The sequence below is a fragment of the Apus apus genome, chromosome 2 (genome assembly GCF_020740795.1).
Source record: "Apus apus isolate bApuApu2 chromosome 2, bApuApu2.pri.cur, whole genome shotgun sequence".
Lineage (NCBI taxonomy): Eukaryota > Metazoa > Chordata > Aves > Apodiformes > Apodidae > Apus > Apus apus.
The window spans coordinates 144,110,148-144,129,139 of record NC_067283.1 but is presented as its reverse complement, the minus strand read 5'-3'; positions in this window follow the sequence as shown (position 1 = coordinate 144,129,139).

Here is an 18,992-nt window from a genome sequence, read left to right as displayed (position 1 = left end):
GACTGGACTGGAAGAGGCCATCCTGGAGTGATCTTCTCAGATCACTGTGGGTGCTAAGGGATCCGACTAGAGCTAATGTTAAATAACTCTCCCAAATGCAATCAGTGTGGGTGTCAGATCCTCAATACCAGTTGTTTCATCGTGTAAGTCTATTCCTAGAAGACACTAATCCATGTTAATATAGACATTGTTCTTCTTGGGCTCTACTGCATCCCCCTTCCTTTACTCACTCTATTGATTCCTGTTTGTCACACTGTCTTTGTTTGTCATTTATTTTTAAACCTGTCAAACAGCTTCTATTTAAGCAAGTTCTGTGGAAGGATAATTACTCCTGACTAATTGTCTGTGATGTGACATTTCCAGCTATTTTTTTAATATTTTGCTCTAAAATATTTTTGTCAAATTATAGCACTTAAGTATTGTCCACTATATTTTTTAGGCACATATTTGTGTCTGAGTAAGTCTGAGTTTTCTAATAACAAAATCACAATTCTTATTCTGAATAGTCAGTATTAAGCATGCAAGGACATCAAATATAAGTGAAATGTAGGTGCTCAGGGGACAAAAATTAATTATCTTGAAAGGAGATTTGGGGCTAAATCTGAATACTTCTGCATTCCACATATCTGTAGCTTTTGATAGCTTCAAATTTTAACCAGGTTAGAGAGAACAAAGGATTTATCCATGTGTGACAGAGAATACTGTTCTCAGACACATCAAGGACAATTTCACAGTATATTCAGTAACAGGTTTTTTTTAATGTAGCTTTAAGCTACTTTTTAATATGTAGCTTTTAAAATGAAAACTTTAAGAGAATTCATCCTATTTACCTTTTGTCAGTTAAAATTAGGAATCTGAGATTTTTATAGAGAAAAGGAACTCATGTCTCCAGGTGGAACTTCAGTTATCTAAAATCTGAATCCCCCACTGGAAGTGCTTGTGCTTCTTTGTTGAGCACTTTGATGCCCACAACGGCATGTCCACTGTAAAACTGAAAATGCCTTCATAGACTTGCACTAGTAAGAAATCAAATAGTTTCCATTTCTCATTGAACATTTGCTCCTGTTATACAGCAGTGAGGACAGCGAAGTCGTTCTGTCAGATGTGTGTTCCATTTACTGCAGCCTTGATAAGGGATATTGAAGAATCAACCAAAAATGGGGGAACTTTAGAAAGATGTACACTGAGGGATTTCCCAGTAGGTGATTTTTTACATTGGCTACTTCTAAACAGAAGTCAACAGTACACCTTTGGGAATATTATCCATGAAAGAACAGGATAAAAGCTACTAACATATGGTCTACTGGCAACAGTAGGATATTAATGGAAAGTGTTTTCATCCAGCAGGCAAGGGCTCAGTGTACCAGGGTTCAGTTTTCCAGTCCATCAGAGACTTTTGTGTGACCTTGGAAAAACTATTTATGCTTAAACTTTGAAGCATGTAGATAACTAACCCTTATTGAAGACTTTGACTTAAATCTATGGTGCTTCAGCTACTTTTGTGTGAAGTATAAGTAACAACACTTCCCTACATGAGAAGGGTATTGTAAGCTGTTTCATTTCAAAGGAGAAAGGGCAGTAATATTTAAAATAGGAAATCACTCATTGCATTGTGATTGTGATATTATGACTCCACAGCTGACAGACATCATCAGGGTATGCAAGAGACTTGACTGTGACTGCCAGTATTCATTTGAGTTGAAGCTGAATTGCAGTAGCATTATCTGAATAAGCAAACACTCACTTGGCATTAAAAAATACTGTGACTTAATTTTTTTTTTTTTTTCTCAAGACCACCAAGACAGCAGGATCTGCATGAGGGCTAATTATTAATCTCTGACATACACAATTGTGCAACAGCATCTCAACAAGGTTAGCCAAACCTCATGCTTTTTTATATGTTTCAAAGAGTGCCAGAGATTCTCATTCCAAGTCCAAGTTTGGCCCCTTCTTTATTTTACAATAATTCTGTGTTTAGGAATCTGAACAAAGGCCACCAGAAACTTGAAATCCAGAAATGAAGTCCAGAGTAAACAACAGAACAAAGTTAAGCTCCCTCACCCTGGCCTGTTGCTGGCATAGAAGTGTCCTAACAGTTGAGAGAGTGCAGCTCTCAGTGGATGCTCTTATTTCTTTATCTCAGTGGTTAGCTAAGGGTATGCCTATCAGGATTGTTTTAGAGACAAGATCATACCTGTGTTTTTATAGATGGAGTTTCAAAGATGTCTCAGTCTCTGTAAAATGAGAATAGAATTTTTGCGCCTCATAGAAAAGTCTTGCTGTTTGTGAAATGCAACCTGCAGAAAAGCTGTCATTTGATATAAAAAAGAGTCAATGAAATGTCCCCTATCCATTAGCAGAATCTTTAACTACCCACTCCCTTTCCTTTTCTTTAACCTCTCTCCAAAATTACATAATTTATAGCACACATCCTTTCTGAAAACTTTTGACACAGCTTTGTCAGTTGAATCAGGACTTTGTATCACTTTCACTGCAGACTAGCACCAAGGCATCTTGCTGCCTTACTAATGAGCTGACACCACCCCATGCACTGCTTTCTTCGGGGTGAAACACCCTGCTCTCTGTCACAAGTCACACCACGTTCCACATGGAGCACTTATCCCAGGCACTTCTGCTTTTCCCTCCATTTCCAGCACCACAGATACATTTAGCCTCTTGCCAATGGCAGCCATTTGTTAAGCAAATTCATATTTTCATTTGTTCCAATATGTCTTAAATTGCCTTGTCTTACTCTATGCGTAGCAATGTCCATACTACTAGAAGAGCAGAGATTATTTGCTTTTGTACTTTGTCATCTCATATCTTACGATGCAAGACATCTTTACCCTGAGCTGCCATGGGATTTATTCTCAACTTGGAGACTGTGATGACAAAAGTAATGAGGTAATAAGGAGCATGACATGGCCATGGGGTTATTTGCATCTGTTTCTTTTGCTGCTTTTGTTTGTGCAAGGCCAACATGTGACTCAACACATCTTGCTTTGTGCTACAAGTCCTTGAAGAATTTTTCCCTTCACCTTTCCTTCCCTCAAAGGAAAGGTGTAGTCATAACAGTTAACTCATGTAAAATAATGACTGTGTTTGTTGACAGATCACATTTCTATCAATGCAAAGAGCTTTGAAGTTGACATGAGAAGGACCTAGCTGAGTTCATAACTCTCTTACTGTATATTAATACTTTATCTTTGCTTGGAACAATGGTTACTCTTGGCTGACACCAATGCTGCCAGGCAACAAACAAACCAAGTGACACATGTTTTCCAAGACAAATTCCAAGGTAATATACCTCCACCTATCTTTGCAGAATATTTGGGACAACATCAGTGTGATGACAGTAGGAGAACAAACTGAAATGTTAGATACAGGCCTAGCTAAAATTGAATAAGAAAAACTCAGTTCCTCTTCCACAAACAGAGCACAGGGACTGCAGTTCACTAAATATTGGCAGCTGTTCTAAACCTATTGCGTTTTGACACAACTGAGAAACACAGCAGAGCTGGACATTAATTAGGACTGATATTCAAGAAATAAGAATGAAGACTTCAAAACATTTGTGTCAAATCACTGTGCCAGAAAATTGAATTTAACTAAGGAAATGGTTGCAAATGTCAGTGCTGACAACAGATGCTTTTCTATTTTTCCATATCCTTTCCTTTTTTCAAGTGTCCTAAAGAAAGGACATTTTCCTATTTTGGCTGAAAAAAACACCACCATTTTTGGTTAAAGAACCATCCAAATTAAAGACACATTTCAACATACCTATCACACTAGCTTCCACCTACCCATCTATCATCAGGGAGTTGTTTGCAGAAACATTCATAGTCTTCCCACCTCTAACCTTCCTATCAGTGTAGTGGGCTGAACTGATTTCTGTAGGCATTGGGCTCTCACAAAAGCCTTGCTGGGTATTAGCTAATCAGACTCAGCCTCATCCACAACCTCCAAGTATTTCTACATGGAGATGCAAGGTCTTCAGTTGTTCTTTCATCTTCAGAGACCCTTTACTTTGTCAGTCAGATCCAGGAACCACACACTATATGCTTAGATGACATCTGCACATTTTTTGACAACTTAGGTCTAAGTCAGGCATTCCCTCATGACATCTGCACAACACCTGAGCTGGTTGCCCACAAGCTCCTGATCTCATGTATGCCAGCAGGACTCTGTACAGCTGCAGGAGTCTGTCCTAAAAGATATCACAATGATAGAGAATATCACAAAGTAGTCTTGGTCATTCACTCTGTAAATACTTTCTTAACTACTAAGAGTAGCTTAAAATGTAAAAGTTGCTCTTTATTCAGCTCTGCCACCACAGTGTAATACTGCTGTTATTGTTATCTGGCACAGCACAAGTTTATCAGCAGTGCACCAGTGAGCCAAATCCCTTGAATGCATTATACAGCACCCTACCTCAGATCAACCTTCATGTGGTAACAGTATGGACCACCAGTGGCAGCTGCTGGAATTGTACCATTGCATTGCCAAGATTTACCTGGGTCAGGTGAGTCGTGGTGTCCCCTATTACATGTTAATGGCAGGGATGGGAAGCCTGAGGTGTGAGAAGGCTGATGTAGACTGAGTCAAGCTGCTCCCAGCAGAGGGACTGAAGAGTAGTTGTGCAAAAAAGCAGTGGTGAATATATGACTAGTATTTACTGAAGCTATGGGGAAATAGATGTACTTCTCAGGCTGCTTCTATAGAAATAGATGTGACTGTATCAGGATGGGAAAGACATTCAGTTCATTGAATTAATTGAGTTTGTTCAGTTCACCAGAACGTGATTAAAGACTGCAGATGCAGCATGTGCCATCCTGCAGGCTTTTCAGCACAGGTTCATAATTGGTGGCTGAACCCTATCACCCGGCAAAAGACTGGAACTGCATCCAAAGGTCTGTTGCAAGGACAGAGCTGAAAGAGGCCACAGCAGACCCATGACCCTATATCTATCTGCATGGGAGCACAAAGAGGAAATTAGCTGTGTCAGACTGAGAAGGGTAAAAGACCTTATTTCATCCTGGAGTTCTGTTTTCAGAATACCGGTTGTACTGCCCAGAACAGCTCTCCCTTATCTTTGCCCTGGAGTAAGCCAGACAGCTGCATATATTACATCATTAGCCACAGACAAGCAAGATTCTCCATGTTCTAATCATGTATTTTTAATAAACCCACCAATCCCTCACCAAGAAAGCAAAGCAAAGATTTTACATGTAAAACTTATTCCTGCAAGACTGACTCACATTATGTTATGCCTCTTCGGAGAGGGCAAAATGTTCAGACATGAACTCATGAAGCAGTTCCTGCAACTGGTGGAACATGCCTACGTGGTTCTGGGCTCATGAGGACACTGGATATGGGTGGAGATCAGAAACAAACTGGGGGCGAAGGAACAGGAGAAGGTGGGTAAAGGAGAAAAGTCTGGGTGGCAAGGCAGGAGATGAGAGCCAGAAAGACAAGGGAAGGAGCAGGACTCTTGGAGCGGGGAGAGGATGTGAAGAGGGGAAGACAATTGGGTTGGGTGGAAAAGAGCAAAGAGGAAAGTACCTTCCCACTCCACCTCATAATTCCTTCTATATTTCTGTTATTTAGCATTTAAATATTCAGCTGACTTTGTGACTGGAAAATCTAGCTGGTTAACTCATGGGTCTCTGTACCTTGTCCCCAAAGGGTTGTGCCTGCACTTTTAGGAAGCGTCACTTTAGTTCCCAATGCCAAGCCCCAGAGCCTCTGCCAGCAGCACCAGCACTTCCAGGTGGGTGGGAACTGGGCACACTGCTGCTCGGCAGTGTGGCAAGGGAAACCTGCCCTGTGCTGACAGCCTTTCAGGGACAGTTGGGCTGCTTGGTTCATCCTGGTTGGAGGAAATGTCAACTGCCTCCATGCTTCTATAAAACACATGGACAAATGGATGTGCTCATAGCTTTTCCTATCCTACCTCCCAGTTAAGATTCACCCAACACCCAGCATACTGGCTTCCCTGAACTGAGGAAAGCTCAAGGCTAAAAAACTTGTATTTTTCTCATTATTAATCTGCCATACACATGGCACAATTTTCTTAAGAAGACCCCCACATATGCTTCCTGTACAGCTGGTCATTTAAGCCAAAACAGTTCCCCAAATGTATCAACAGATGTGCCTTTGCAGGCATACACAGTAACATCATGGACATGACTATTTCATCTTCAAGGAAGTAAATCCTCTTTTAACAGTTTTAGTTAAGATTAAAAAGCCTATAAACTGGATTAAGTTGGTTTTTCTCTAGCAGTCAGCCTCATCAGCTCTGTATGTGGTAAACTCATTCACTTCTGTCATGCCTTTCAGGCTGAGGTTTGTTATTTCTTTGTGCTGTTAATCAGCTGATAACACTGGCAAGGAGTTGTGGGTGCCTAGGTCTGCATTTCTCATATGTTTGCCAGAGATAAAGTCTGAAAAGCTTCTGCTGAGCCACAACAATAAAGCCTCTGAGCAATTAAGGAAATCCAATCAGTTCCACAAATACAAGGTGCAAGACTTCTTTTTGTCCAAGGTTCTGGTAAGTATCTTCATGGCATTATTCAAGAGAACACAGTGGTCAAATGGCTAAGCCTTAAGCAAATGTTTATTAGTTGATGCTGCCGTTACTGAAGTTACACCTGAATAAAAACCCTACTGTTCTCCCCTGAAGCAAAGGGGAGGTCATAACATACAGCCTAATGTAGCAAATTATATCTACTGATTGGACTGACAGTTCCTAGCAAATGTTAACAGACAACCAGTTTTCTCAGGGAGCACAGACTGGCTGGCTGCATAGGTTGCAATGTTATATCCACAAGCTGAGAAAGGTATGCTTCATTTTCCCCAATACCTTAGCTATATTTAAACAAATGCCTTGGTAGCATGCAGATTCTAGCAGCCGCTGCATTCTTCCTCTGTGTTACAAAGAGTCTCAAACACGAAGTTCAACACCTTCCCACAGTCCACATCTGAAAAACACAAGCATTCAGAATATCAAAAGGTAGAAGACCAGGGTTAATTTGATTTCATTCACTTCTTCAGATATAGGAGCCATACTTCACAGCCCACCTTCCTACGGTATTCCGTCAGTAAAAAGAGAAAATCTGACAGGGCTTCCTCCCTGAGTGCTTTGAATTCCCTCTGCAAGTTACCACTGACGTTCAAATTTCAAAGCTTACACAATTGTTTTACTGTAGTTCTTGGAATTAAACACTTATGCATCACAGCTTTTGAGCAATGTATAAATGCTAAAGTAAAATTAATATTCTCTGTTTTGTCTGAATTCATTGGCCTAATGCCTAGAGTGACTAAGGAAAGCAGCTAGTATTTACAGAAGAAAGCTGGAATTAATTCTGCCAGGGAAACGGACTGTGTTGAGAAAATGAGTTTGAGGGGCAGAAAACAATGGGACTCTCACTATCCCCAAGTCAAGAATTGTCACATGCAAACTGGGGCCCAGGACGTGGAGAAGAGCTAACTTGTAATAGCCCAGAGATGATCTGGCCCAAACTTCTTGACTGGCAGGAAAAGTCCATATGTTTCTGTCACTTGGGCTAGGGTGATATTTATATACGTGGAGCTGTTAACAATTAAATTCCATTTTCATTCATCCTGGTATTATAATAGAATTAAACCATCAGAATCCAGCGAGATCCACTCTTCTTACCATGGGGCAAAGAGGGGGTTCATTGTAAGCAGTGCAGCTCTGCATGCCCGAAGAGTACAGGCTGCCCCACCCATTCAGAGGGAAGGAATGGAAAAAAATTGCTTGGCTTATCCAATAATATCCCAGTATAAATCCTATTAAAAGTTTTGGTGAAGATTTGGAAACATAGAAACATAATTTAAAGATTTTCAGAGCAGAGGCTATAAGGATGTAGTGAATAATAACTCACTGTAAACTAGGTCCATGCTGGGGAAGAGATTTTTGCTACTAATTAATTAGCAAAAAACCTCAGGTACAAAGAACTAGAAAAATACTTGAAAGAGGTGGACTGATTAAGTGCTGCTGATACATAAGCAGTTTAGAGTTGAAAGACTTAAAGGTTAAATAATGTGCAGGAGAGGGATGATGTATATTAAGCTTTAACTTGGAAACAGCTTAGTTTGAAAGAAACAACACTTACACCTGTCTTGGAACCAAAACTTAATCCCTGTTCCTATAATAAATATTTCCATAAGTTAATCACATCAAAGTTTTGCGTTGTGTTGCTGTGGAGTAAAAGGATGGTATATTAAAGCAGTACATAGCAGCCCACCTGCTGAGGAAAAATTGTCTTATAAACTATAGGCTTCAAGGAAATTTGTCTAAATGTCTCTGCATTTAGGCATATTAACTTTAGAGAATGTGCTTGTTATTTATTATTGAACTCCACAGAATTAAGGGCACTCTGAATGAATTAATATAACTCACATAGATAACTCACTGACAAAAATGGACTGCTTGGTTGCTTTTTTCATTTGATGAAGTTATCCATTAATCAAACAGAATGAATTTTTTTTTTTTCTTGTGTGGCAATATCTTGGTAGAACCACAGTGTTTCTAAGAGCATGTGACAATCAGCAATGACAGCATGTGAATTTATGATCAAAAGAGAAGTCTCCTGCAGTATTGGTTTAAGACATCCCTGGACCCTTGAAAGGGTTGGCAAATAAGATCACAAATTCTTTTATGGCTCAAAAGTGAAAGTGAGTTTGAAGGAAAAGTTTAGCCATTCACATCTAGTTTGAGCAGGTCATAAGATTTAACCCACCGTTAAGCCTTGGCACTGTAGTTAACAAAACTGCTGGGAGCCATAATTCAGCTGTCTGTAAGATGCTGTATGAATGTTGCTATTGTAAAATAATAAATGCTTCTACATCCCAAAATGATAAATATCAAGTGCTTTGTTGTTCTCTGTCAGTAGTTTACAATTATGTTTGCAGAGATGATAATATCTGGTCTGCTTCTCTTCCACTCTATGGTAATTAAAGTTGTAATAGTCTGTAACTAATTATTTACATGTTTATTTACATATTTATTATAAAAGTAAGTGCTGGTAATAAATATTAATAGGTATTAGTAAAGCTCTTTGTTTATGTTTATGGTTGTCAATAGAGCATGACACTGATAAAGAAAAGCTCTCTATAAAGCTAGATTTATTTGGCAAATGAGTACTTCCATCACTTTTTGATGCTTCAGGAGGAGACTTCAAGAGGAAAAATAGTGACATGAGATGTTTATGGATCTAAGAAAAACCAGAGTTGAAAGATGGCAACTCAATAGCATCAAGGATCTTGCTGTTCCTAGCAAAAGCAGAGGGTGGTCTTCCCCTGGGTGACAACTGCCAGCCCAGAACTGGGTCTCTTATAAGTGGTAATGAGCTTTATCCATTTATGGATACTGGCTACTCTTAGTTACCAGTTTATGCATTACTCTATAATTAATATTTTGTACTCTTAAACTGTGAAGATTCTGCTTGCAGAGTCTCTCTATGCAGGATGAGCATGGCTTGAACAGACATGACTCAACAAGGGAGGGAGATATTTCTGCTCCATACCCATACTCTCCCAGGTCTTCTCAGGTCACAGAATATTATGGGCATGATGTGGTTTGTCACTTTAGCAGCAGATAACCTGTTTCCTTGCATTTTGGCAAAGCATTTGCTGTTCACTGCCAACTTTGGCCATTTTATTTTTTATTTTTTTTTAAGAAATACATGTGGGTATTTGTCCCAGCCTGCTGACATTTTACTTCTAATGTCCTGCACATTGAAGCAATATATTCCTCATTTACTTTTAGAGCTTGTTCTAAAACTCAGTCAGTCTTCTCATGAGCGATTTGCTGTCACTACATGTTCCTGTTCTGCTTCATTCATCATGGCACAGCTTTTTTCTTCTGTCTTTGCTGTCAGCACAAAAACCTGCTTTCAGCTAAGTCCATTACTTTGCATAGTGCTAACTGTTACATTGAGTTCCTACACAAAGCCTGAGATCAGTTTTCACTTGCTATACTGCTTTGGCACAACAGAGGCTGTTTATTGCCATAACTGTAGTTTGCACACAGAACTTGCTCCTAAAAGACTAACCGAACTCTCCAGATACTCTTTCTTCACTGTTTTAATCACAGCCTGAGTTAACATATGTAAGCTGTGTCTCCAAACCACTTTGTGAAACTGCCCAGTTTCTTTTTTCGCCTTCAGACAATCAATCCCCCTCATTTGATTTAAGTTTTTCTTCATGAAGTGCTGTGGAAGTGTCATTTATTTCAGCCAGGGAATTTTATTCTTTTTATTATGATGATCATTAGTGTATGAATAGTGGGAGAGTTCAGCAACTGCAGTCACACTTCAAATGCATTTTGTTCATCCCTGTGAAACAATAAAAAAAAAAAAAAAGTGGTTAGGACACCTTTGTAACAGGAGCTAAATTAACTGAAAGAGGATCAATGATCAAGTCATGACAGCCTAAGATGTTGCTGTGCATCATTGGAGCATTGGTAATTGCCCACATGTGTAGATTTAGTTACAGCAAAAGGAAGGTAAGTTAGGAGCTAATTGTCATTTGTTCATGGGAACTGATAGCATTAGCTCCTTGCTGTCAGTCCACTGTATGTCTTACTTACAAGTGTGTGCACAAACATCCACTGCTAATCAGCTTGCCAGCAGGAACCCATTAAACCATGATAACAAGATGTTTCAGGCTTAAATTAGGTATTTCTTCTGCTTATTCTGATGAGATATGAGTGCCTCAGTAGTGTATACTATCATTTGTAAACATTCAAATAGATTGCAAAGACCATCACCATATCAGCACAATTCAGAAAAAGAGTTATTTACTAGGTAGAAATTCAGGTAAAATTTTGTGTCTATACATTTTGCAATTTGAGCTTGCCATATACATCCAGGTAACACTTATATCTACATTAAAACATTAAAAAGAACATGTATGTACGTATATGAACATGCATACAAAACATAAAGTGAATCTTGTATTAGCAGTCTTCTTTCAGCAGTGACTGACTCATTTAGAAATGCTTACCAGACTGACTCAACTTTTAAAGGAGGCCCAAAACCAAGAAGGGGGTTGGTTGGCCTAACTCAGGAAAGGATAAGCAGGACTATGCCTTTGCTAATCGAAGGTGACAACTGTAGGGGGATACTAGAGATAACTGTGACCTAAATGATGGTCAGCCAAGTCACTCAGCCTCCTTGCATGGGACTGAAAAGAAAAATGCTGGGGCAAAACTACTAAAAGAGAGGTAAAGCAGAGCCACATTGCCCACACAAACAGGCTGAACTTGATATGGGAGACAAGAGTAAGGTAATAGCAGTCATGGGTTTTGTTATGGCTTGAAAAGAGAAAAGCAGGACTTCTGCAGGAAGTGGCAAGGTTTGGGAAGCAAGGAGATAACCTTTCTGCCAGAGCTTTGTTTAGACTTGGAGGTGGTCCTAATGCTGCTTTTGAAGACATTTTGCTCTGCAAAGCAGTTTGTTTTTCCCAGGCCCCCCTCTTTCCCTGGTCTGCCTTTTAGAAGACAATGCAAAGCAAAAACAAACAGCAATTAAGTTCAGGTAACACTAAATGTCTGACCTGAATCCACAAACACAAGGGATCTTTCAAGCTGAAGCTGGAAACTTCATCCCTAGGTCAATTGTTTCATTATTGCTGCAAATGCCCAGTTGAGATCATCTAACAGACTGAGACCACAGGTAATTGTGTAAAGAAAACAAAGTACCCTAAGGATGGACTTAGGACTTTAACTCTGTACGTTTTGACTTCTGTTGGATTAAAAGAATATGATATTTCCTATGCTTATTGTACGGTCCTGAAAGGATAGAAAATAACAAGATATTTTCCTAGTTCAACAAACAAACTCTAATACCCAGCTTTGAGAACTGAAAAACCTCCATCTTTCAGGTGTTAACAGTTCAAACAAGAGGTCAGGTCTTAAAAGGTGAGCTTATACTGATATATTTGCTGTAATTTGCATAGATACAATGTAGGTGGGACTTTATGCTACAGGAAACACGAATTTACATCAAAGAGCACTGAAAGGTGTTCTGTAAGTTCACAGAGCAAGAAATCCCTTTGGTCTAGATATCTGGATGGAAATCTCATGAAAACAGGCTCTTCCATAATATTTCCAGTCATTTCTAATCCTAGCTGGCTCAGAAACATCAGAGTGATAAGATTTTTCAAGTTATTTCAGTAGCCCTGGCTTAGGTCAAACCCAGGAAGTATGTAAACTTTGCAAACAAACAGAAGTCTAACAGACAGAGGAAGCCTCAGAAGAAAGGTTTACTTCAGATTTAGTTCAGCTATGGGTAATTTTTTTATATAATATTAATAAAAATGCTTTGTACTTTCACCTCAGAATTATGTACCCCAAGGCCTAATCTGTGCTTCAATTTTTAAACTATGCAATTCTGCAAGCCCAGAGCTCCTCACTGCCATGGTTAAATCCACTTTTTAAGCTGCTATACCTATGTCAGGCATTTTGTGCAACTATAGATCTTCATTTCACTGAATGAAAGTAAAGCTCTATTCAGGGTAGGTGCTGCAGCTAGAAGAGGGAAATATTTCAACACATACACAACTCCCCACAAGAAGGAAAACAGTAAGAAAAATGCAAAATGCATGCCCTTCTCATCCTGTGCTGCTGCTGCTCCTTTTTTTTTTTTTTTTTTTTTTTTTTTTTTTTTTTTTTTTAAAACATGATGCTGTCTCAAATGGCAGGGGGGCAGAAGGTGATGATTTGTGTGCCCTTCTCTCCTCTTTGCACATACACTGTCAGTAACAGACCCCAAAGAGCGTATCTCTGCTTACTGTTGGTTTTTTTGGGCTGTTTATTATTATTTTTATTTTTATTTTATTTTATTTTATTTTATCATTTGTTCTTACCTAAATTGGGAGTTTTGAATGTAGTTACCTCTTTGTTATTTCATACCTTACTTTTGCTCGTTCCAGGCTTTTCTGAAGCTTTGAAATCAATCCCCTTGTTTCACAGTGAGTGAAGCCCATGAAGCCCTTAGGTCTGAGATGCTGGCATTGCATTAAATGATCAATTAACACTCTTTCTTGGTTTTTTAGAGAGCAGAGGTCAGTATGGCAGATGCAGTGACATCCAGTAGCAGCCATGTTGAAACATTAATGACATCTTTTCTTTTGCCTATCAGCTTTTTACTTCATTTAGAAGTGACATTACAATGGAAACCAGTGTGCCCAACCCACAACAGTCTAGTCAAGATAGAACATAATTGCTTACACCACATAATCTTGACAGCTTGTGCTTCACAGCAGTTTTCCATGTGTCCTGGTTTGGCTTCATCCTGGCTCAAACCAGGACACCATGTACTGTAAAAGAGAGCAAATTGCAGTCTGCAGCTCAGAGTTGAATTTGCCAGTGATTTTACCAGTCTTAAGAAAACTGAGATGTTTGCCATTCCTCAGTAGTATTGTTTGCTTGGCTCATAAAATAATCCTGTCTTGAGTATAAGTGACAAAACATTGCCAGGAGGAAGAAGGCCATGCAGGGCACTGAGGCATAAATATTACAAAACTACAGAGGTTCCTGCCTTAAAGTATAGAGAAATGACAGTAAAAGAAAGGAGAAACAGTGCTGGTCTGTGAGCAGAGCGGGAGACTGGGTGTAAGGTGTGGAAACTCTTACCCTGCAAAGTCCCTTGAATTCCTCTTGGCTTCAGCAGAAATGGGTGGATGTGATGGCTGTTGTGAAACAGAAGTGCTTAATACTTGCCAATCAGTTTGTGATCTTTGGATGAAAAGTGCAAAATGTTATTGCCAATAATATGAATCTCTAGCTCTTTAAAAATTCTCAGCAAATCTTATGAACAGAAGGCAGAACAGTGACAGAACAGTGACAGAACCTCTCCTTTCTTCAAGTCATACATCCAATTCTGTTTACAAGTAATATACTTGGTGCATGGATATTTCCCACTCTCATTATGAGTGAATTAATTTTTTTTAGTTTGGATTTTTTTCTCTTTTAAGATGGCATCAATCTTCCGACTTTTGCATGGCCAAGGGTTCCTCAGAACAAAGAAACATAAGTGGAAGTTCATGAGCTAATTACTACAGGCAAACCATGTGAAAATGAAGTGGTCTGAACCTAATAATAAGTAAGTAAATTGAAAGCAAATTTTCCACTAGTAGTTTGCTTTTAAAGCATAAAACATGAGGCTAATATTGCCTTAATGTTTTTCATTTTCTTTTTCAACCTACATAAAATTTAACTTGCAACTAAACTTCTATAGGATGTTCTTCAGCTCCAGTCACATCTTTCCAACCTAGAAAATTCAAGCAAGAGAAGGAAACATGGTCCCATTCCCCCTTGAGGTACCTGTTCACTCCACAGTAGCTAAGAGAGACCTCTGAAAGATCAGTGTTTTGGTTCCAGCCATGGACATCTTCTGGTTTCATCGCACTCAAAGTTTTTTATCCAGACTTGGGCAAATCTCAGTAGTAGGACGGCTGTTCTAGAGCAGCGTCATCCCTGAGCTATACCTGTCTCCCGAGGAAGCTGGCTGGCCTCTGTTACTGCCCTGGGCATTGTTGGAGTAGGTGCTCCTGCTCACAGCATTCACAGCCTGACACATCCCCATAGGCAATGGGTCCTTCCCTTACTGCCACTTTTGGTGGGTGCTTTCTACTGGCAATGCTTGTGGCTAGTTCTTCCCACTGTTAGCTGCCCTGCTAATTGCCTTTAGCTAGTTATTCTGACAAGGTTTATTCCTAAATAATGTTTCCCACCACCTATTTGCCACTTTGCCTGTTAATTTGGTGGCTGCTGCTCTACTCTGCAGGGGAGGCTCTCACAGTAACCCCTGTGGTGATCCAATTCTTCCATCAGGGTTGGTGACATGCAAAATCCACAGACTTCTTACTCCAAAACAAGCAGACACCCTTCGTGCCACTATTGTTCTCTGACAGTTAAGAACTGTCTCGCACCTTCTTTCCCCAGTGTGAAGCATGATACAATGTTTTCTCCCTCTTTATAACCTGTCTGATCATAAAAGAAATGGTCCCAAATACTGAAAAAGATGTTCAAATAATATTTTCACTTCATACGATTGTATTGGCCTCTTCCAGTCTATAACTTCTGAACAGATACCAACCGAGGGTACCTCCTTCTCACAGTACCCTCTGAGGATGGTGTCTCCTCAGTCTTCAAATTGTCCAGCTTATACCATTGGTGCTGTTGCTAGCATTGGTTTTTGCTGCTTTTGCTTTGATTATGATTATTTTATTATTGTGCTGCCCTTGTAATGATTTAATATTTTTCAGCACTGCAACATCCTTAAATAAATAACATTATATGCATGTAAAACATTACCAGATTTCTGCATCTCTCATTCAGATTACAGCTAAAGAGACTCTTCTGAGTGGGGCCACAAAGATGGTTAGAGGAATGAAGCATCTGCCCTGTGAGGAAAGACTGAGAGAGCTGGGTCTGTTCAGCGTGGGGTAGAGGGGACTGAGGGGGCATCTCATAAATGCTTATAAATGTCTACAGGGTGGGTGTCAAGAGGATGGGTCCAGTCTCTTTTCCGCAGTGTCCAGCGACAGGACAAGGGGCAATGGGCACAAGCTGGAGCATAGGAGGTTCTATCTAAACATAAGGAGAAACTTCTTTACTGTGAGAGCACTGGAACAGGCTGCCCAGAGAAGTTGTGGAGTCTCCTTCTCTGGAGACATTAAAAACCTGTCTGGACATGTTCCTGTGTGATCTACTGTAGGTGATCCTCCTCTAGCAGGGGGAGTGGACTAGATGATCTTCAGAGCTCACATCCAACCCTGATGACTCTGTGACTCCCTGACTCTGTGACCTTCAAAATAGACCTTCAAAAGTTAATGGCCAAGCCACAAAAAATAACAGAATGAATCACAGCAAAACTCTGTCTGACCAGAAGCAGTTTTCAGAAAACATGTACATTACTAAATGCTAACTAATCTGTCAGATATATCAAGAAAAATCAAAGCTTATTAGAAAACATTGGAATAAAAGCCTGATAAAAATATTGAACAGTGTTAGACACAAAAGAGCCTGCTGGGGAATTTCCATAAGAAACACATCCATTTGGTAACAATTCCCCATGGACAAATACTTTTGGAAATTTGCCAGCTGGCCAGATCTTAATCCATTTACTGTGTGCTATATTGACATTTTAACTGCTATGGTGCTAAGCTAAATGGCTTTGCAGGAATACACCTATGCTAAATCTGAACTACTACGTTTATTTGCCAACCTGTGATCTCATCAAAAAACAAAACAGCAGAAAATCTATTTTCTGTGAAATTGTGTTGATTGCATTAATGTGTTCTATTATTCTTTATTGATTGTTTGTGTTCCATAATTCTTTATTGGTCGATCCTGTCTGTTTTATCTTTCTGTTACCTGGCAGTGAAAGCTACCTAGGTTAAATTTAAAACTGAAACACCAGGAAAATATAAAAACTCTTTAAAAAATTGCAAAGGGGGGAAAAAACTGCCAGAATCTGTAAGTTACTCTTTACAGAGGATGTTCAAAACAGGCACCACTCTTTGTCTGAGATGGTTGAAGGATAAGGAAATCAGTAATACTTCTGCTGGGAGACAAATTTTTTTCACACAAAGGGCAGAAGAATCATGTGTGGTCAGGCAAGTATCATTTCCCTGGAGATAGTTTTTATGATTACTCTTCTTTCTCTTCTTCATTAATTGTTCCTTTTTTTTGTTACAAATCAAAACATTGTTTTAATATGATTTAAACTTCTTACATTGATGTAAGGTATTTTAGATGTTTTTTAAGGTGTCCACAAAAAATGATTATTTTTTTTCCCCCATACATTAAGAAAAAAACAGCTTTATCATTGATTGGGTGCTAATTGCAAGACTCTAGTGGGCATGAAAAGAGTTTAGGATTATTTATGGGAGATTCTTCACATACTGAGCTCCTGGGCAGTGGTGGTGTTTCCATGGGGAAAGTCTGTAAACAGTTTGATGTAATCTAAAACCAGAAGGTGAAAATATTGATGTAGACTTTTCCCTGTGCAACATTCAATAAGTAAATTAATTTGATTTAAATATTTGGTTTAAATATGGAATATTTAAATTAATTTGGATAGCTAAACAAAGGCCCTGGATTTCAAGTATTATGGCCTTGACTTACATCCTATGGCAAAAATCAGCAGTAAAACAATTTACAGCTTTTAACAAACATACAGAAAAAAGAACATCCTGAAAATCTGTGCAGTTCCAGATCACAATTCCAGCCAACGTCCTCTCCAAGAGGTGCTAAGATCCTTAACACCATGTAAGAAGCTGCAGAATGAGGCAAGAGTTAATTGCATTCTGATACAAATTTTCAACACAAGTATTTTGTATTCTTACACATTTGGTTTTTTTTGTCCTCAGGGCTCATCAGTTACTGGTTGTCTTCTGCCCAGGTTCCATTTCTGTTTCAGGAATCCTCCAGAAGGGAGAATCTGCCAGGTCTCAAGTGTGTCTGAAGGGCAGTAAGAGATACTGATATATTCCAAAAGGTGGAGCAACAGGTGCAGAAAGTGGAAGTGTTTTTGCCAAGGACAAAACAGAATCCAGCTCTCTTCTGTTGCATGGTTATGATCCACTGAAGATACTTCAACCATCACAGCAAAATGAGATGCTCTTGACACATTGATGTGGACCGCCGTTAAAATTCATAAAATTTACATGTATGGATAATATAACATAAATCAAATACATTACTTGACATTTCATCAACAAAGGGCTGCTCTTTTCTTTAAAAACAACTATTTTCCCCTTTCCAGATAAGTTACTGACGCTGCTATTATGAACAAATAACACATAAAATTTTAAACAACAAATATTTATAAAAATTAGGCAGTGAATGGGAAACAGAAAAAACTTTACAGTACATGTGATTAGATGTCTGAACCATGAATATATATTTATAGTGCTTGAGGATTATCAAGGGAAAATAATCCGGCTTGTTAACACCTAACCAGAGGGATTCACATTGGACTGATAAAATAAAAAGGGAGATCTTGTTAAAGCAGTGGAAGTTGATGGAGTGTTTTGTTAATGATAGTCTCATCCTCAGCAAGACTAACAGTGTTTGTACAATCTAATTGTGGGGGAAATTGGATACAAAACGTTATCATGTCTTTAAATGGGGGACTCAGGGTGAGTTAGTGGAAGTTTTAACAGGCTGGCCAGGAAAATGTTGATTAGTAGCGCTTGTGACTTGGAAGGTTTGAACTTTAGGAAAACAGGCACTTTAAGAGTAATTTAACAAAACGAGTGTGGCTCCCTGGAGCTGCTGTTGCTCCCTTTCCTCTAGAAAATAATTGGGGAAGTATTGAGTTAGCATGGACAGAAGAAGAGGCATGAGCAGACGCAGGGAACCGCCTAAATCATTGCCAGATTTGACCTCCACCCCAGCCACCTTATCTGAGCTCTGGAGCCTTGCTGGGACCCCAAGTGCCATCCTGGATGTCAGAACTGGAGACCTCAGCAGTGACAACGGTCACCCCCATCATGAGTGCCCAGCTAAAGCACTGCACCTGCAGAGACACTTGCATTTGGTGATACCTCAGCCTTCTGGACAGCTCAAGGAGACATGCTTTAGGTGACTTTTTTTCACTCAAAGGGAGGGAAAACCAGACAAATGTCTCCCAGCTCAGATTCCTGCACAGTACAAACTCATTTACAGCACTGCAGCCTCCCTGCTGCTCCCAGACCTTCTATGTCCCATCCAGCTGGCGGGTCCACCTAGGACACATGGAACATGCCTGCATGTTGGTCTTGGTGTCAGAGCTAGCAGCATGATGCAGTGCCATATTGCCCCCAAGGGAAACCCTCCTTGAGGGACAACTGCCTGCATGCTGCCCAGCCCTGGCCTTGTCTCAGGCTATAGTGGTCCCATGGCCAAGTGGAGGAGACCTTGTAATCTGGGAAAGCAGAAAATGGAGAGGTGTGAGGAAGAACTGCAGATCCAG